The sequence below is a fragment of the Pongo pygmaeus genome, chromosome 4 (genome assembly GCF_028885625.2).
Source record: "Pongo pygmaeus isolate AG05252 chromosome 4, NHGRI_mPonPyg2-v2.0_pri, whole genome shotgun sequence".
Taxonomy (NCBI): domain Eukaryota; kingdom Metazoa; phylum Chordata; class Mammalia; order Primates; family Hominidae; genus Pongo; species Pongo pygmaeus.
The window spans coordinates 46544210-46565440 of NC_072377.2; the positions used below are offsets into that span (position 1 = coordinate 46544210).

Consider the following 21231-nt stretch of genomic DNA (forward strand, 5'->3'; position numbering starts at 1 on the left):
TAGTTTTTCTCTGAAGATATTTCCTTTTTCAAAATAGGCCTCAATGCGCACCCAAATATACCTTTGCATATTCTAAAACTAAAGTGTTTCCAAACTGTTCCATCAAAAGAAAGCTTTCAATCTCTCACATGAATGTACACATCAAAAAGCAGTCTCTCAGATAGCTTCATTCTAGTTTTTATCTAAAGATATTTCCATTTTCACCATAGGCCTCAATGTGCTCCAAAATATCCCTTCACAGTTTATACAAAAACAGGATTAACGAACTGCTCCATGAAGAGTATGGTTTAACTCTGTGAGATGAATGAACATATCAAAAGTGGTTTCTCAAAAAGTTTCTTTCTAGTTTCTCTCTGAAGATATTTCCTTTTCACCCCAGGCCTCAATGCACTCCCAAATATTCCTTCACCAATTATACAAACACAATGTTTCCAAACGGCTCCACCACAAGAAAGATTTAACTCTGTGAGATGAAAGCACACGTCACAAAGCAGTTTCTCAGAAAGCTTCTGTCTAGTTTTTATCTGAAGATATTTCCCTTTTCACTATAGGCCTGAAAGCGCTCCCATATATGACTTCGTAGATTCTGCAAATACAGTGTTTTCAAACTGCTCCTTGAAGGGAAATGTTTAACTCTCTGAGATGAATGGACACATCACAAAGCCATTTCTCAGAAAGCTTCTTTCTAGTTTTTCTCTGAAGATAATTCTCTTTTCACCATAGATATTCATGTGCTCCCAAATATCCCTTCACATATTCTACAAAAACACGGATTCCAAACTGCTGAGTCAAAAGAAAGGTTTATCTCTGTGACATGAATGAAGACATCACAAGGCAGTTACTAAGAAAGTTTCTTTCTAGTTTTTATCTGAAGATATTTCCTTTTTCTCCATAGGCCTCAATGAGCTTCCAATTATCCCCACGCAGATTCTACAAAAACAGTGTTTCCAAACTGCTCCATCAAAGGAAAGGTTTACCTTTGTGAGATGAATGCACACATTACAAAGCAGTTTCTCACAACATTTCTTTCTAGTTTTTCTCTGAAGTTATGTCCTTTTTCACCATAGGCCTCATTGCATACTTTCAATATCTCTTCACAGATTCTACAAAAACGGTTTCCAAACTTCTCCACCAAAAGAAAAGTTTGTTTCTGTGAGATGAAAGCCCACATCACAAAGCAGTTTCTCAGAAAGCTTCATTCTAGTTTTTCTCTGAAGATAGTTCACTTTCCACCACTGGCCTTAACCTGATACCCAGTATCCCTTCACAGAGTCTACAAAAAAAGTGATTCCAAAGTACCCCATTAAGAAAGGTTTATATCTCTGAGATGAATGCACACACCACAAAGTAGTTTTTCAGAAAGCTTCTTTTTAGTTTTTTTCTGCAGCTATTTCTTTCCACCATAGGCCTCAAAGCACTCCCAACTATCTCTTCACAGATTCTACAAATACAGAGTGTGCAAATTGGTCCATCAAAAGAAAGGTTTAATTCTGAGAGATGAATGCACACATCACAAGCAGTTTCTCAGAAACCTTTCTACTTTTTGTTTAAAGACATTTCCATTTTCACCATAGGCCTCAATGTGCTCTGAAGTGTCCCTTTGCATTTTATACAAAAACAAGGTTAATAAACTGCTCCAACAAAAGTTTGGTTTAACTCTGTGAGATGAATGCACACATCACAAAGCAGTTTCTCAGAAAGCTTCTGTCTAGTCTTTATCTGAAGATATTTTCCTTTTCCCTTTCCCTTTTCCCCATAGTCCTGAAAGCACTCCCAAATATGGCTTTGCAAATTCTACAAATACCATGTTTTCAAATGCTCCATCAAAGGAAAGATTTAACTCTGTGAGATGAATGGACACATCACAAAGGAATTTCTCAGAAAGTTTATTCAAGTTTTTCTGTGAAGCTATTTCTCTTTTCACCGCAGCCCTTAATGCACTCCAAAATATCAGTTCGCAGATTCTACAAAAACGGTGATTCCATACTGCTCCCTCAAAAGAAAGGTTTAACTCTGTGAGATGAATGCACACATCACAAAGCAGTTTCTCAGAAAGCTTCTTTCAAGTTTTATTCTGAAGATAATTCACTTTTCACCACAGGCCTTAAACTGCTCCCAAGTATCCTTTCACAGATTCTACAAAAGCAGTGATTACAAAGTGCCCCATTAAAAGAAAAGTTTATCTCTCTGAGATGAATGCAAACATCCAAAACTAGTTTTTCAGAAAGCTTCTTTTCAGTTTTTTCTGAAGATATTTCTTTTCGCCGCAAGCCTCAAAGCCTCAAAGTGCTCTCAACTATCTCTTTGCAGATTCTACAAAACAGTGTGTACAAACTGCTCCGTCAAAAGAAAGGTTTAATTCTGAGAGATGAATGCACACATCACAAAGAAGTTTCTCAAAAGCCTTTCTACTTTTTGTCTAAAGATATTTCCATTTTCACCAAAGGCCTCAATGCGATTTGAAATATCTCTTTGTATTTTATACAAAAACAAGGTTAGCAAACTCCTCAATCAAAAGAATGGTTTAACTCTCTGAGATGAATGCAGACATCACAAAGCAGTTTCTCAGATAGCTTCTGTCTAGTCTTTATCTGAAGATATTGCCCTTTTCACCATAGTCCTGAAAGTGCTTCCAAATATGGCTTTGCAGATTCTACATATACAATGTTTTCAAACTGCTCCATCAAAGGAAAGGTTTAACTCTGTGAGATGAATAGAAGCATCACAAAGCAGTTTCTCAGAAAGCTTCATTCTAGTTTTTCTCAGAAGATATTTCTCTTTTCACCACAGGCCTTAATACACTCTGAAATATCCCTTCATAGATTCTACAAAAACAGTGATTCCATACTGCTCCATCTAAAGAAATGTTTCACACTGTGAGATGAGTGCACGTATCACAAAGCAGTTTCTCAGAAATCTTCCTTCCATTTTTTTCTGAAGATATTTCTCTTTTCACCACAGGCCTCAATGTGCTGCCAAATATCCCTTCCCAGATTATAGAAAAACAGTGATTCCAAACTGCCCCATTAAAAGAAAGATTTATCTCTGTGAGATGAATGTACACATCACAAAGTAGTTTTTCTGAAAGCTTCTTTCTAGTTTTTCTATGAAGATATTTCTTTTCACAATAGGTCTCAATGCACTCCTAAATATCCCTTCTTAGATTCTACAAATACAGTGTTTTCAAACTGCTCCCTCAAAGGAAAGGTTTAACTCTTTGAGATGAAGGCACTCAACACAAAGCAGTTTATCAGAGACATTCTTTCTAGATTTTGTGTAAAGATATTTCCATTTTCACCATATGCCTGAATATTCTCTGAAATATCCTTCTGCAGTTTATTCAAAAACAAGTTTAATGAACTGCTCAATCAAAAGAAAGGTTTAACTCTATGAGATGAATGCATACATCACAAAGTAGTTTCTCAGAAAGTTTCTTTCTAGTTTTTCTGTGATGATATTACCTTTTTCACCATATGATTGAATGGGCTCATAAATATTCCTTTGCTGATTATATAAAAACAGTGTTTACAAACTACTCCATCAAAAGAAAGCTTTAACTCTGCGAGATGAATGAACATGTCACAAAGAAGTTTCTTAGAAAGCGTCTTTCTAGATTTTCTCTGAAGATATTTCCACTTTCACCATAGGCTTCAATGCACTCCCTATAGCCCTTCACAGATTCTACAACAACAGTGTTTCCTGGACTCAAGATGGTCACCAACTTTGGTTTACTTGCAATTCATTAAAAACTCACAATATTTCTTAGACTGTATTAATGAAATCAAATAAAGATAAAAAAAAACAGTGTTTCCATACTGCTCCATCAAAACACAGGTTTGAATCTGTGAGGTGAATGCACACATCAGAAAGCAGTTTCTCAGAAAGCTTCCTTCTAGTTTTTCTCTGAAGATATTTCTCTTTTAACCACAGGCCTCAATGTGCTACCAAATATGCCTTCTCAGATTATACAAAAACAATGATTCCAAACTGCTCCATTAAAAGAAAGGTTTATCTCTGTGAGATGAATGTACACATCACAAAGCAGTTTTTCAGAAAACTTCTTTCTAGATTTTTTATGAAGATATTTCTTTTCACTATAGGCCTCAGTGTGTTCTGAAATATCCCTTCACAGGTTCTACAAATACAGTGTTTTCAAACTGCTTCATGAAAAGAAAGCTATAACTCGGTGAGATGAATGCACACATCACAAAGCAGTTTCTCAGAGACCTTATTTCTAGTTTTTGTCTAAAGATATTTCCACTTTCACCATATGCCTGAATGCACTATGAAATATCCCTTTGCAGTTTATTCAAAAACAAGGTTAACAAACTGCTCCATCAAAAGTTTAGTTTAAATCTGTGAGTACAATGCATACATCACAAAGTGGTTTCTCAGAAATTTCTTTCTAGTTTTTCTGTGAAGATATTTCCTTTTCACCACATGACCAAATGTGCTCATAATTATCCCTTTGCTGATTATATAAAAACAGTGTTTGCAAACTACTTCATGAAAAGAAAGGTTTAACTCTTTGAGATGAATTGACACATCACAAAGAATTTCCTCAGAATGCTTCTTTCTAGATTTTCTCTGAAGATATTTCTCTTTTCACCATAGGCCTCAATGAGCTCCCAAATATCCCTTCACAGATTCTATAAAAACATTGTTTCCAAACTGCTCCATGAAAATAAAGGTTCAAATCTGTGAGGTGAATGCACCCTTCACAAAGCAGTTTCCTCCAAAGCTTATTTCCAGTTTTTATCTGAAGATATTTCTCTTTTCACCATAGGTCTCATATCACTCCCAAATATGCCTTCACAAATTCTACAAACTGCTCCATCAAAAGAAAGGTTTAACTCTGTGAGATGTATGAACACACCACAAAACAGTTTCTCAGGAAGCTTCTTTCTAGTTTTTCTCTGAAGATATTTCTCTTTATACTGCAAGCATTAATGAGTTCCCAAATATCCCTTCGTGGATTCTATAAAAACAGTGTTTCCAAACTGCTCCATCAAAACAAAGGTTTAACTCTGTGAGAATAATGCACACATCACAAAGCAGTTTCTCAGAAAGCTTCTTTCTAGTTTTTCTCTGAAGATATTTCCTTTTAACAAGAGGCTTCACTATGCTCTGAAATATCCCTTCACAGATTCTATAGATAGAGAGTTTCCAAACTGCTCCATCAAAACAAAGGTTTAACTCTGTGAGGTGAATGCTGCATCACAAAGCAGTTTCTCAGAAAGCTTATTTCTAGTTTTTCTCTGAAGACATTTCCTTTTAACAAGAGCCTTCAGTACACTCCAAAATATCCCTTTGCAGATTCTACAAATAGAGTGTTTCCAAATTGCTCCAGCAAAATAAACGTTTAACTCTGTAAGATGAATACACATCTCACAAAGCAGCTTCTCAGAAAGCTTCTTTTTAGTTTTTCTCTGAGATACTTCCTTTTTCACAGTAGGCCACATTGTGCTCCAAAATATCCCTTTGCAGAAACTATAAATGCAGTGTTTCCAAACTGCTCCATCAAAAGAAAGGTCTAACTCAGTGAGATGAATGAACACATCACAAAGCTGTTTCTCAGAAAGATTCATTCTAGTTTTTGTCTAAAGATACTTCCATTTTCACCATAGGCCTCAATGTGCCCTGTAATATCCCTTCACAATTTATTAAAAAACAGGGTTAACAAACTGCTCCATCAAAACAGGGGTTTAACTCTGTGAGACAAATGCACACATCACAATGCAGTTTCTCATAAAGCCTCTTTCTAATTTTTCCCTGAAGATATTTCTCTTTTCACCAAAGGCTTTAATGTGCTCCCAAATATCCTTTTGCAGATTCTACAAAAACAGTGATTCCATACTGCTATATCAAAAGAAAGGTTTAACCCTGTGAGATGAATGCACACATCACCAAGCATTTTCTTACAAAATTTGTTTCTAGTTTTTCTCTAAAGATATATCCTTTTTCACCATAGGCCTCTATGCACTCCGAAATATCCCTTCACAAATTCTAAAAATACAGTATTTCCAAACTGTTCCACCAAAAGAAAAGATTCATTCTGTGACATGAATGCACTCATCACAAAGTAATTTTTCAGAAAGCTTCTTTTAATTTTTCTCTGAAGATATTTCTTTTCAACATATGCCTCAATACACTCCAAAGTATCCCCTCACAGGTTCTACAAATATAATGTTTACACACTGCTCCAACAAAAGAAATGTTTAAATGTGTGAGATGAATGCACACATCACAAAGCAGTTTCTGAGAAACTTTTCTAATTTTTGTCTAAAAGTGTTTCCATTTTCACCATAGGCCTTAGTGTGCTCTGATATATCACATTGCAGTTCATACAACAAAATGGTTAACAAATTGCTCCATCAAATTAGGTTTATCTCTGTGAAACAAAAGCACATATCACAAAGCAGTTTCTCAGAAAGTTTCTGTATAGTGTTTATGTGGCGATATTTCCCTTTACAACATAGGCATGAAAGCACTGCCAAATAAGTTTTCACAGATTTTACATATACAGTGTTTTTAAACTGCTCCTTCAAAGAAAAGATTGAACTCTGTGAGATGAAATGATGCATCAAAAATCAGTTTCTTGGAAAGCTTCTCAGTAGTTTTTCTCTGAAGATATTTCTCTTTTCACTACAGGCCTTTATGCACTCCCAAATATCCCTTCACACATTCTACAAAAGACAGTGATTCCAAACTGCTCCATCAAAAGAAAGGTTTATCTCATTGAGAAGAATGCACACATCAGAAAGCAGTTTCTCAGAAAGATTCTTGCTAGTTTTTCTCTGAAAACTTTTCCTTGTTCACAATAGGCCTCAGTGTGCTCCTGAGTATCCCTTCACATATTCTACAAATACAGGGTTTCCAAACTGCTCCATCCAAAGAAAGGTTTAACACATTGAGATGAATGCACACATCACAAAGCAGTTTATCAGAAAGCTTCATTCTAGTTTTGACTAAAGATATTTCCATTTTCACTATAGGCTTCAATGTGCTCCAAAATATTCTTTCATCATTTATACAAAAATAGGCTTAACAAATTGCTCCAACAATAGAAAGGTTTTACTCTATGAAATGAATGCACAAATCACAGAGTAGTTTCTCTGAAAGTTTCTTTCTAGTTTTCTGTGAAGATATTTCCTTTTCATCATAGGATTCAATTCCCTCCCAAATTTTCCTTCACCAATTATACAAAAACAGTGTTTTCAAACTACTCCATCAAAAGAAAGGTTGAACTCTGTGAGATGAAAGCACACATCACAAATCAGTTTCTCAGAAAGCTTCTGTCTAGTGTTTTTCTGAAGATATTTCCCTTTTCACCATATTCCTGAAACTGCTCCCTAATACAGCTTCACAGATTCTACAAATACAGAGCTTTCAAAATGCTGCTTCAAAAGTAATGTCTAACTCTGTGAGATGAATGGACACATCACAAGGCAGTTTCTCAGAAAGCTTCTGTCTAGTTTTTCTCTGAAGATTTTTTTTTCACCACAGGTCTTAATGCACTCCCTAATATCCCTTCACAGATTCTACAAAACAGAGATGCCAATCTGCTCCATCGAATGAAAGGTTTAACTGAGTGAGAGGAATGCACATTATGAAGCAGATTCTCAGAAAGCTTCATTCTAGTTTTCATCTAAACATATTTCCAATTTCACCATAGGCCTAAATGTGCTCTGAAACATCCCTTTGCCATTTGTACAAAAACAGGCTTAACAAACTGCACCATCAAAAGAATGATTTAACTCTATGATATCAATGCACACATCTCAAAGTAGTTCTCAGAAAGATTCTTTCTAGTTTTTCTCTGAATATATTTCCTTTTCTCCATAATACCCAAAGCACTCCCAAATTTCCCTTTGCCAATTATACAAAAACGGTGTTTATAAACTACTCCATTAAAAGAAAGTTTTAACTCTGTGAGATGAAGGTACACATCATGAAGCAGTTTCTCATATAGCTTCATTCTAGCTTTTGTATACAGATATTTCCATTTTCAACATAGGCCTCAATGTGCTCCAAAATATCCCTTCACAGTTTATACAAAAACATGTTAACAAACTCCTCCATCAAAGTAAAGTTTTAAATCTGTTAGACAAATGCACACATCACATAGTAGTATCTCAGAAAGTTTTCTTCCGTTTTTTCCCTGAAGATATTTCCTTTTCACCATAGGATTCAAAGCACTCCCAAATGTCCCTTTGCCGATTATATGAAAACAGTGTTTAGAAACTACTCCAACAAAAGAAAGTTTTAACTCTGTGAGATGAAAGGGCACATCACAAAGCAGTTTCTCAGAAACCTTCATTTTAGTTTTTGTCTAAAGGCATTTCCACTTTCACCATGGGCCTCAATGCAGTCCGAAATAGCCCCTCATGGTTTATACAAAAACACAGTTTACAAACAGCTCTATCAAAAGAACGATTTAACTCTGTGAGATGCATGCAGGCATCACAAAGTATTTTCTCAGAAACTTTCTTTCTAATTTTTCTCTGAAGATATTTCCTTTTCACCATAGGACTCAAAGAACTGCCAACTATCCCTTTGTCCATTATACTAATACAGTGTTTACAAACTACTCCATCAAAAGAAAGTTTTAACTCTGTGAGATGAAAGGACACATCACAAGGCAGTTTCTCAGAAACCTTCATTTTAGTATTTGTCTAACAGCATTTCCATTTTCACCATGGACCTCAATGCAGTCTGAAATAGCCCTTTGCAGTTTACACAAAAACACAGTTTACAAACAGCTTCATCAAAAGAACGGTTTCACTCTGTGAGATGAGTGCAGGCATCACAAAGTATTTTCTCTGAGAGTTTCTTTCTAGTTTTTCTCTGAAGTTATATCCTTTTCATCATATCACTAAATGTGCTCCCAAATATCCATTCAGAGATTATACAAAAAGAGCGTTTACAAACTGCTCCATCAAAAAAAGTTTTCACTCTGTGAGATGAATGCACACATCACAAGGCAGTTTCTCAGAAAGCTTCTTTCTATTGTCTGAAGATATTTCTTTTCACCATAGGGCCCAATGAGCTCCCAAATGTCCCTTCACAGATTCTACAAAGGAGTTTTTCCAAACTGCTCCACAAAAATAAAGATTTAATCCTGTGAGATGAAAGCACACATCACAAAGGAGGTTCACAGAAAGCTTCTGTATAGTTTTCATCTGAAGATATTTCACCTTTCACCATAGGCCTGAAAGAGTTCCCAAATATGGTTTCAGAGATCTACAAATACAGTGTTTTCCTACTGCTATTTCAAATGAAATTTAACTCTGTGAGATGAATGACCACATGACAAAGCAGATTCTACAAAACAACCATTATACAAAATGAGTGTTTCCAAACTGCTAAACCAAAAGAAATATGTAACTCAATGAGATGAATGCACACATCTCAGAGACTCTCAGAAAACTTCTGTCTAGTTTTTATCTGAAGATATTTCCCTTCTCACCATAGGGCTTCACTGCACTTACAAATATGCTCTCACAAATTCTGCAAATACAAAGTTTCCAAACTGCTCCTTCAAAAGAAAGGTTTAATTCTGCAAATGAATGCACAGATCACAAAGCAGTTTCTCTGAAAGCTTCTTTCTAGTTTTTCTCTGAAGATATTTCTCTTTTCACCACAGGCCTCAATGCACTCCAAATTATCCCTTTGCAGTTTATACTAAAACAGGGTTAACAAACTCTCCATCAAAACAAAACTTTAACTCTGAGATGAATGCACACATTACAAAGTAGTTTCTCAGGAGGTTTCTGTATAGTTTTTATCTGAACATATCTTCCTTTTCACCATAGACCTCAAAGCACTCCCAAATATGCCTTCACAGATATAACAAATACAGTGTTTCCAAACTGCTCCTTCAAAAGAAAAGTTTAACACAGTGAGATGATGAATGTACGCATCACAAAGCCGTTTCTCAGAAAGCTTCTTTCTAGTTTTTCTCTAAAGATATTTTGCTTTTCACCACAGGCCTCAAAGTGCTCCCAAATATGCCTTTGCAGATTCTGCAAAAACAGTGTTTCCAAACTGCTCAATCAAAAGAAAGGTTTAACTCTGTGATATGAAAGCACACATCACAAAGCAGTCTCTCAAACTGCTTCTTTCTAGTTTTTATCCACATATATATCCTTTATCACCGTATGATTCAAAGCTGCCACAAATATCTCATTGCAGATTCTACAAAAACAGTGTTTCCAAATTGCTCAATCAAAAAACAGTTTTAACTCATGAGTTGAATGTGCACTTCATAAAGCAGTTTCTCAAAAGGCTTCTTCCTAGTTTATAACCGAATATATTTCCTTTTTCAACATAGGCCTCAGTGCACTCTCAAATATGCCTTTGCAGATTCTACAAAAACAGTTTTTCCCAACAGCTCATTCAAAAGAAAGTTTAATTCTGTGAGATGAATGCAGACATCACCAATCACTTTCTCAGATACCTTCTATGTAATTCTTCTCTAAAGATATTTCCTTTTCCACCAGAGGCCTCAATGCACTCCCAAATATCCCTTCACAGTTTCTATAAAAAAAGGCTTTCCAAACTGTTCCATCAAAAGAAGGATTTAACACTGTGAGATGATCACAAACATCTGAAAACAGTTTCTCATACAGTTCTTTCCAGTTTTTATCTGAAGATATTTCCATTTTCACCATAGGCCTTTTTTTGCTACCTAACATCACTTCTCAGATTATAAAAAAAAACAGTGTTTCCAACCTGCTCAGTCAAAAGAAAAGTTTAATTTTGTGAGATGAATGTATACATCACAAAGAAGTTTCTCAGAAATCTTCTTTCTAGTTTTTATCTGAAGATATTTCCTTTTCCACCATAGGCCTCAATGCACTCCCAAATATCCCTTCACAGATTCTATAAAAACAGTGTTTCTGAACCGTCCTTTCCAACAAGGACTTAACTCTTTGAGATGAACGTACACATCAGAAAGCAGTTTCTCATAACGTTTCTTTCCAGTTTTTATCTGAAGGTATTTCCTTTTTCACCATAGGCCTTTTTCACTACCTAGTATCGCTTTGCAGATCTTACAACATCAACAGTGTTTCCAAACTGCTCAATCAAAGAACAGGTTTAACTCTGTGAGTTGGATGCAAACATCACAAAGCAGTTTCTCAAAAAACTTTTTTCTACTTTTTTTCTGAAGATATTTCCTTTTCCACCATAGGACTAAGTTTGTTCCCCAATATACCTTTGCAGATCCTACAAAAATGGTGTTTCCAAAATCCTCAAATGAAAGAAAGGTTTAACTCTGTGAGATGAACGCCTCAAAGCAGTTACTCAAAACACTTGTTTCCAATTTTTATCTGAAGATGTTTCCTTGTTCAGCATAGGCTTTTCTTGCACTACCAAATATCACTTCACAGATGTCACCAAAACAGTGTTTCCAAATTGCTCAGTGAAAAGAAAATTAATTATGTGAGACAAATGCAGACATCACAAAGCAGTTTCTCAAAAGGCTTCTTTCTAGATTTTATCCAATGATATTTCAGTTTTCACCATAGGCCTCAGGGCATCCCCAAATATACATTTGCAGATTCTACAAAAACAATGTTTCCAAAATGTTTCATCAAAATAAGAATTGACTTCTGTGAGTTGAATGCACACATCACAAAGCAGTTTCTCTTAATGCTTCTTTCCAGTTTTTATCTGAAGATATTTCCTTGTAAAACATAGGCCTTTTTGGCTACCTAACATTGTGTCACAGATTATACACAAACGGTTTTTCCAAGCTTTTTCAGAACTGCTTTGTGATGTGTGCATTCAACTCAGAGATAAACCTGTTTTTTGACTAAGCAGTTTAGAAACAACATTTTTGTAGAATTGGCAAAGGGATATTTTGGAGTGCATTGAAGCCTATGGTGAAAAAGGAAATATCTTTAGATAAAAACTAGAAAGAAGCTTTTTGACAAACTGCTTTGTGTATGTGTGCATTAATCTCACAGAGTTAAACCTTTCTTTTGACTGACTGGTTTGGAATCACCATTTTTGCAAATTCTGTGAAGCGGCATTTGGTAGTGTAAATAAACCTATGGTGAAAAACAAAATATCTTCAGATAAAAACTGGAAAGAAGTGTTATCAGAAACTGCTTTCTGATGTGTGCATTCCCCTCACAGTGTTAAGTCCTTCTTTTGATGGAACAGTTTGGAAACACTGTTTTTGTAGAATGTTCAAAGGGATATTTGGGAGCGCTTTGAGGTGTATGGTGGAAAAGGAAATATCTTCAGAAAAGAACTAGGCAGAAGCTTTCTGAGAACCTGCTTTGTGATGTGTGTGTTCATCTCACAGAGCTAAAACTCTCCTTCAATTGAGGAGTTTGGAGACCCTGTTTTTGTAGAATCTGCGAAGGGATATTGGGGAGCTCATTGAAGCCTATGGTGTAAAAGGAAATATCTCCAGATAAAAACTAGAAAGAAAGTTTTTGAGAAACTGCTTTGTGAAGTGTGCATTCTTCTCACACATTTAAAGCTTTCCTTTGATTGATCTGTTTGGAAACACTGTTTTTGTGGCATATGTGAAGGGATATTTGGGAGCACATGAAGCCTATGCTGAAAAAGGAAATAACTTCAGATAAAAACTACAAAGAACCTTTCTGAAAATGCACTTTGTGAAGTTTGCATTCTTTTCACAGAGAAAGAAGTTTATTTTGAATGAGCAGTTTTGAACGCTGTTTTTGGAGAATTTGCAAAGAGATAATTAGGAGTGCACTGATGTCTACGGTGAAAAAAATTTTCAGATAAATACTAGAAAGAAGCATTTTGATAAACTGCTGTGGGATGTACACATTCATCTCACAGAGATAAACTTTTCTTTTGGCTGAGCAGTTTGGAAACACTGTTTTTGTATAATCTTTGAAGTGATGTTAAGTACCGCAAAAAAGCCTATGGTGAACAAGAAAATATTTTCAGATAAACATGGAAAGAAGTATTATGAGAAACTGCTTTCTGATGTGTGCATTCATCTCACAGAGTTAAATTATTCTTTTGATGGAACAGTTAGGAAACACTGTTTTTATAGACTCTGCAAAGGGATATTTGGAAGGCATTGAGGCCTATGGAGGAAAAGGAAATATCTTCAGAGAAGAACTAGACAGAAGCTGTCTGAGAAACTCCTTTGTGATGTGTGCATTCATCTCACAGAGCTAAACCTTGTTTGGATTGATCAGTTTGGCAACACTGTTTTTGTAGTATCTGCGAAGTGATATTTGGGAGCATGTGAGGCCTATGTTGAAAAATGAAATAACTTCAGATAAAACAAGAAAGAAGCTTTCTGAGAAAGTGCTTTGTGATGTGTGCATTCTTCTAAAAGAGTTAAACGTTTCTTTTGACTGAGCAGTTTGGAAACACTGTTTCTGTAGAATCTGCAAAGGGATATTTGGGAGTGCACTGATGACTATGGTGAAAATGGAAATATCTTCAGAGAAAACCAAAAAGAAGCTCTTGAGATTCTGCTTTATATGTGAATTCATCTCACAGAGTTAAACCTTTCTTTTGACTGAGAAGTTTGGAAACACTGTTTTTACAAATCTGCAAAGCAATGTTAGGTAGCGCAAGAAAGCCTACAGTGAAAAAGGAAATATTTTCAAATAGAAACTGGAAAGAAGACTTACAGGAAACCACTTTCTGTTGTGCAAGTTCATCTCACAGATTTAAGCCCTTCTTTTGATGGAACAGTGTTTGAACACTGTTTCTGTAGAATCTGTGGACGGATATTTTGGAATGCCTTGAGGCCTACTGTGTGAAAGGAAATACCTTTAGAGAAGAACTAGACAGAAGCTTTCTGAGAAACTGCTTTGTGAAGTATGCATTCATCTCACAGAGTTAAGCCTTTCTTTTGATTAAGTTGTTTGGAAACAGTGTATTTGTAGAATATGTGAAGGGATATTCAGAGCATGTTGAAGCCTATGGTGAAAAAGTAAATCTCTTCAGATAAAAACTAGAAAGAAGTTTTCTGAGAAACTGCTTTGTGATGTGTGCATTCATCTCACAGAGTTAAAACTTTCTTTTCATTGAGTAGTTTGGAAACACTGTCTTTGCAAAATCTGCAACATGATATTAAGTAGCAGAAAAAGCCTGTGGTGAAAAAGGAAATATCTTCAGATAAAAACTGGAAAGAAGTGTTATGAGAAACTAGTTTCCAGTGTGTGCATTCATCTCACAGAGTTAAGTACTTTTTTTGATGGAACAGTTTGTAAACAGTTTTTGTGGAATATGCAAAGAGATAATTGAGAGCAAATTTAGGCCTATGGTGAAAAATGAAACATCCTTGGGTAGAAACTAGAAAGAAGATTTTTCAGAAACGTCTTTGTGATGGGTGCATTCATCTTACAGAGTTAAACTTTTTTTTTTTTTTTGACTGAGCAGTTTGGAAACACTGTTTTTCTGTAATCTGCGAAGCGATGTTAGGTAGTGCAAAAAGGACTGGAGTGGACAAGGAAAAATCTTCAGATAAAAATGGAAAGAAACTTTATGACAAACTGTTTTCTGATATGTGTGTTCATCTTAAAGAGTTCAAACTTTCTTTTGATGGAAGAGTTTGGACACACGTTTTTATAGAATCTGCGAAGGGCTCTTTGGGAGTGCATTTATGCCTATGGTGGACAAGGAAATATCTTCAGAGATGAACTAGACAGAAGTTTTCTGAGAAACTGCTTTGTGATGAGTGTGCTCATCTCATTGAGATAAAGCTTTCTTTTGATTGAGCAGGTTGGAAACACTGTTTTTGTAGAATCCGTGAAGAGATATTGGGGAGTGCATTGAAGCCTATGGTGAAAAAGGAAATAACTTTGGATAAAAACTTGAAGGAAGCTTTTTGAGAAACTGCTTTCTGATGTGTGCTTTCATCTCACAGACTTAAACTTTTATTTTGACTGAGCAGTATGGAAATACTGTTTTTGTTTTTGTATATTCTGTGAAGTGATGTTAGGTAGTGAAAAATGGTCTACACTGAACAAGGAAAAGCTTCAGATAAAAACAGGAAAGAAGCGTTATGAAAAAGTGCTTTCTGATGTGTGCACTAATCTCAAAGAGTTCAATACTTCTTTTGATGGAGCAGTTCAGAAACACTGTTTTTACAGAATCTGTGAAGGGATATTTGGCAGGACATTGAGGCCTATGACAGAAAAAGAAATATCTTAGGAGAAGAATGAAACAGAAGCTATCAGAGAAACTGCTTTTTGATGTTGCATTCATCTCAGAGAGTTAAACCTTTCTTTTGATTGAGCTGTTTAGAAACACTGTTTTTGTAGTATCTGAAAAGGTTTATTTGGGAGCACACTGAGGCCTATGGTGAAAATGCAATTAACTTAGGATAAAAACTAGAAAGAAGCCTTTTGAGAAACTTCTTTGTGATCTGTGCTTTCAACTCCCAGAGATAAACCTGTTTTTTCATTGAGGAGTTTGGAAACACTCTTTTTGTAGAATCTTTGAAGGGATATTTTGGAGCGCATTGAAGTCTACGGTGAAAAAGGAAATATCTTCAGATAAAAACTAGAAAGAAGCTTTCTGAGAAACCTCTTTGTGATGTGTGCATTCTTTTCACAGAGTTAAACATTTCTTTTGATTGATCGGTTTGGAACCACTGTTTTTGTAGAATCTGCAAAGGGATATTTGAGAGTGTACTGATGAGTACTGTGAAAAATGAAGTAACTTCAGATAAAAACTAGAAAGCAAATCTTTGAGAAACTCCTTTGTGGTGTATGCATTCATCTCACAGAATTAAACTTTTCTCTTGACTGAGCAGTTTGGAAACACTGTTTTTTAAATCTACGAGATGATGTTAGGTAGCAGAAAAAGGCCTATGGTGAATGAGGAAATATCTTTAGATAAAAATGTGAAAGAAGAGTTATGAGAGACTGCTTTCTGACGTGTGCATTCATCTCAGAGAGTTAAATCATCATTTGATGGAACAGTTTGGAAACACTGTTTTTATAGAAACCGTGAAGGAATATTTTTGAGCATAATGAGGCATAAGGTGGAAAAGGAAATATCTTAAGAGAATAACTAGACAGAAGCTATCAGAGAAACTGCTTTGTGATGTATGAATTCATCTCACAGATTTAAACCTTTCTTTTGATAAAGCAGGTTGGAAACAGTTTTTCCAGAATCTGCAAAGGTATATTTTGGAGCACACTGGGTCTCATGTTGAAAAAGGAAATAACTTCGGATAAAAACTAGAAGAAATATGTTGAGATAATGCTTTGTGATCTGTGTGTTCATCTCACAGAGTTAAACCTTGATTGTGCAGTTTGGAAACACTGTTTTTGTATAACCAGTGATGGGATATTTGGGAGTGCATTCAAGCCAATAGAGATAAAGTTAATATCTTCAGATAAAAACTAGAAGGAGCTTTTTGAGAAACTGCTTTGTGATGTGTGAACTCATCTCACTGAGTTAAACATTTCTTTTGACTGAGCAGTTTGGAAACACTGCCTTTGCAATATCAGCAAAGAGATATTTGTAGCACAGGAAGCCTATGGTGAATGAGGAAATATCTAAAGGTAAAAACTGGAAAGAAGCATTATGAGACCTTCCTTTCTGATGTGTGTGTTCATCTCCCAGATTTAAGTCCTTCTTTTGATGGAACAGTTTGGAAACCATGTTTTTGTAAAATATGCGAAGGGATATTTGGGAGTGCATTGAGGCCTGTACTGGAAAAGAAAATACCTCCAGAGAAGAACTAGACAGAAGCTTTCTGAGAAACTGCTTTCTGATGTTGCATTCATCTCAAAGAGTTAAACTTTTCCTTTGAAGTATCAGTTTGAAAACACTGTATTTCATGGCAAAGCCATATTTGGGAGTGCTTTCAGGCCTATAGTGAAAAGGAAAATATCTTCAGAAAAAACTAGACAGAAGTTTTCTGGGAAACTGCTTTGCAATGTGTGCTTTCATCTGATGGAGTTAAACCATGCTTTTGGTGGAGCAGTTTGGAAAAACTCTTTTTGTAGAATCTATGAAGGGATATTTGGGAGCACTTTGAGCCCTTTGGTGAAAAGCAATACAGTCAGAAAAATCTAGATAAAAACTTTCTGAGAAACTACTTTGTGATGTGTACATTCATTTCACACAGTTCAACCTGTCTTTTGATTGAGCAGTTTGTAAACACTGTTTTTGTATAATCTCTGAATTGATATTTGGGAGTGCTTTTAGTCCAATGATGAAAAGGGAACATCTTCAGAGTAAAACTAGAAAGAAACTTTCTGAAAAATTACTTTGGGTTATGTGTATTCATCTCACAGAATTAAACCTTTCTTTTGATTCAGCTGTTTGTTAACCCTATTCTGTATGAACGGTGAAGGAATATTTTGGAGCACATTGAGGCCTACGGTGAAAATGGAACTATCTTTAGACAAAAACTAGAATGAAGCTTTCTGAGAAACTCCTTTCTGATGTGTGCATTCATCTCACTAAGTTAAACCTTTCTTTCGATGGAGCAGTTTGGAAACTCTGTATTTTAGAGTCTACAAAGGGATGTTTAGGGGTGCATGGAAGCCTACGGTGAAAAAGGAAGTATCTTCAGAGAAAAACTGGAGAGAGGCTTTTTGAGAAACTGCTTCATGATGTGTGCATTCATATCACAGATTTAAAACTTTCTTTTGATGGAGCAGTTTGTAATCACTGTTTTTGTAGAATCTGCAAAGGGAAATTTGGGAGTGCATTAAGGCCTATGGTGAAAAGAGAAATATCTTCAGAGAAAAACTAGATAGAAGCTTTCTGAGAAACTGCTGTGTGATGTGTCCTTCATCTCACAGAGTTAAACATTCCCTTTGAAGGAGCAATTTGAAAACACTGTGTTTGTAGAATCTATGAAGCCATATTTAAGAGCACTTTCAGGCCTGTGGCGAAAAGGAAAATATCTTCAGATGTAAACTTGACAGAACCTTTCTGAGAAACTGCTTTGTGAAGTGTGCTTTCATCTCCCTGAGTTAAAACTTTCTTTTGGTGGAGCAGTTTGGAATCACTGTTTTTGTAGAATCTGTGAAGGGATATATGGGAGTGCATTGGGGCCTAGGATAAAAAGAAATATCATCAGGGAAATCTGGACAGAAGCTTTCTGAGAAACTACTTTGTAATGTGCACATTCATCTGACAGTGATAAACCTTTCTTTTGATGGAGCAGTTTGTATACACTGTTTTTGTATAATCTGCTAGGGATATTTCTGAGTGCATGAAGGCCTATGGTGAACATGGAAATATCTCTAGAGCAAAACTAGAATGAAGCTTTCTTAGAAACTGCTTTGAGACATGAGCATTCATCTGACTGATTTAAACATTTCTTTTGAAAGAGCAGTTTGGAAACACTGTATTTTTAGAATCTGTGAAGGGATATTTGGGAGCGCATTTAGGCCTACTGTGAAAAAGGAAATATCTTCAGAGAATAACTAGAAAGAAGCATTCTGAGAAACTGCTTTGTGATGTGTCTATTAAACTCACAGATTTAAATCTTTCTTTTGATGGAGCAGCTTGGAATCACTGTATTTGTAGAATCTGTGAAGGGATATTTTTGAGCACATTAAGGCCAGTGGTGAAAAGAGGAAAAACTTCAGAGAAAAACTAGAAAGAAGCTTTCTGAAAAAGTATTTTGTGCTGTCTGCATTCATCTCACACAGTTAAAACTTTATTTTGATTGAGCAATTTTTTACCAAGTTTTTGTATAAGCTGCGACAGGATACTTCAAAGTGCATTGAGGCCTATGGTGAAAATGGAAATATCTTCAGAGAAAAATTAGACAGAAGCTTTCTGAGAAACTTCTTTGTGATGTCTTCTTTCACCTCACAGAGTTAAACATTTCCTTTAAAGGAGCAGTTTGAAAACACTGTATTTGTAGTATATGCAAAGCCATATTTGGGAGCACTTTCAGGCCCCTGGTGAAAAGGGACATATCTTCAGATAAAAACTAGACTGAAGCTTTCTGAAAACTGCTTTGTGATGTGTGCTTTCAATGCACAGAGGTAAAACTTTCTTTTGGTGGATCAGTTTGGATTCACTGTTTTTTTAGGATCCGTGAAGGGATATTTGGGAGTGCATTAAGGCCTGTGGTGAAAAGAGAAATACTGTCAGAGAAAAACTAGAAAGAAGCTTTCTGAGAAATTGCTTTGTGATGTGTCCATTCATCTCACAGAGTTAGTTAAACCTTTCCTTTGAAGGAGAAGTTTGAAAACACTGTATTTGTAGAATATGTAAAGCCATATTTGGGAGCACTTTAAAGAGTATGGTGAAAAGAGATATATCTTCAGATCAACACTACACAGAAGCTTTTTGAGAAACTGCTTTGCAATGTGAGCTTTTGTCTCACAGTTAAATTTTTCTTTTGATGGAGTAGTTTGTAAACACTGTCTTTGTATAATCAGCAAAGGGATATTTGTGAGCACATTGAGTCCTATGCTGAAAAGGAAATTTGTTCAGACAAAAATTAGGAGGAAACTTTCTAAGAAAGTACTTTGTGATTTGTGCATTCATCTCACAGAGTTAAAACTTTCTTTTGATGGAGCAGTTTCTTAAACCTGTTTTTGTATCAACTGCAAATGGATAGTTCAGAGCACTTTGAGGCCTATGGTGAAAATGGAAATATCTTTAGACAAAAACTAGAATGAAACTTTCTGAGAAACTGCTTTGTTATGAGTGCCTGCATCTCACTGAGTTAAACCTGTCTTTTGATGGAGCAGCTCGAAAACACTGTATTTGTAGAATCTGTGAAGGGATAATTTGGAGTGCATTGAGGCCTATTGTGAAAAAGGAAATGTCTTTACAGAAAATCTACAAATAAGCTTTCTGAGAAACTGCTTTGTGAAGTGTTCATTCATCTCGTGGAGTTAAACCGTTCTTTGATGGAGCAGTTTGGAATCACTGTTTTTGTAGATACTGCGAAGGGATATTTTGGAGTACAGGAAGCCATATAGTGAAAAGAGAAATATGTTCAGAGAAAAAGTAGAATGAGGCTTTTTGAGAAACTGCCTTCTGACGTGTCCTTTCATCTCACAGAGTTAAACCTTTCCTTTGAAAGAGCAGCCTGAAAATGCTGTATTTGTAGAATCTGCGAAGCCATATTTGAGAGCGCTTTCAGGCGAATGGTGAAAAAGGAAATATCCTCAGATAAAATCTAGACAGAAGCTTTCTGAGAAAATGCTTTGTGATGTGTGCTCTCATCTAACAGAGTTAAACTTTTCTTTGATGGAGCAGTTTGCAATCACTCTTTTTGTAGAATCTGTGAAGAGATATTTGGGATTGCATTAAGGCCTGTGTTGAAAGTGAAATATTTTCAGAGAAAAACTGGAAAGAAGCTTTCTAATAAATTGCTTTGTGATGTGTCCATTCATCTCACAGAGTTAAACCTTTCATTTGAAGGAGCAGTTTGAAAACACTGTATTTGTAGAATATGCGAAGCCATATTTGGGAGCGCTTTAAGGAGTATGGTGAAAAGAGAAATATCTTCAGATCAACCCTACACAGAAGCTTTTTGACAAACTGCTTTGTGATGTGAGCTTTCATCTCACAGTCAAACTTTTCTTTTGATGGAGTAGTTCGTAAACACTGTTTTTTGTATTATTGGCAAATGGATATTTGGGAGTGCATTGAGTCCTACGCTGAAAAGAAAATTTGTTGAGACAAAAATTAGGAGGAAACTTTCTGAGAAACTACTTTGTGATTAGTGCATTCATCTCACAGAGTTAAAACTTTCTTTTGATGGAGCAGTTTCTTAAACCTGTTTTTGTATCAACTGCAAATGGATAGTTCAGGGCACATTGAGGCCTACGGTGAAAATGGAAATATCTTTAGATAAAAACTGGAATGAAACTTTCTGAGAAACTGCTTTGTAATGAGTGCCTGCATCTCACTGAGTTAAACCTGTCTTTTGATGGAGCAGTTTGGAAACACTGTATTTGTAGAATCTGTGAAGGGATAATTTGGAGCACATTGAGGCCTATTGTGAAAAAGGAAATATCTTTACAGAAAATCTACAAAGAAGCTTTCTGAGAAACTGCTTTGTGAAGTGTTTATTCATCTCACAGAGTTAAACCTTTCTTTGATGGAGCAGTTTGGAATCACTGTTTTCATAGATTCTGCGAAGGGATATAGTGGAGTGAAAGAAGGCATGTGGTGAAAGGAGAAATATGTGCAGAGGAAAAGTGGAATGAAGCTTTTTGAGAAACTGCTTTGGGATATGTCCATTTATCTCAGAGAGTTAAACCTTTCCTTTGAAGGAGC

At 35.7% G+C, this 21231-nt stretch overlaps 1 pseudogene; it reads left to right on the forward strand.

The window, feature by feature from the left end:
- Positions 1-635: 635 nt before the first annotated feature.
- Positions 636-21231, forward strand: part of LOC129036173 (uncharacterized) — a 78969-nt pseudogene continuing 58373 nt past the window's right edge.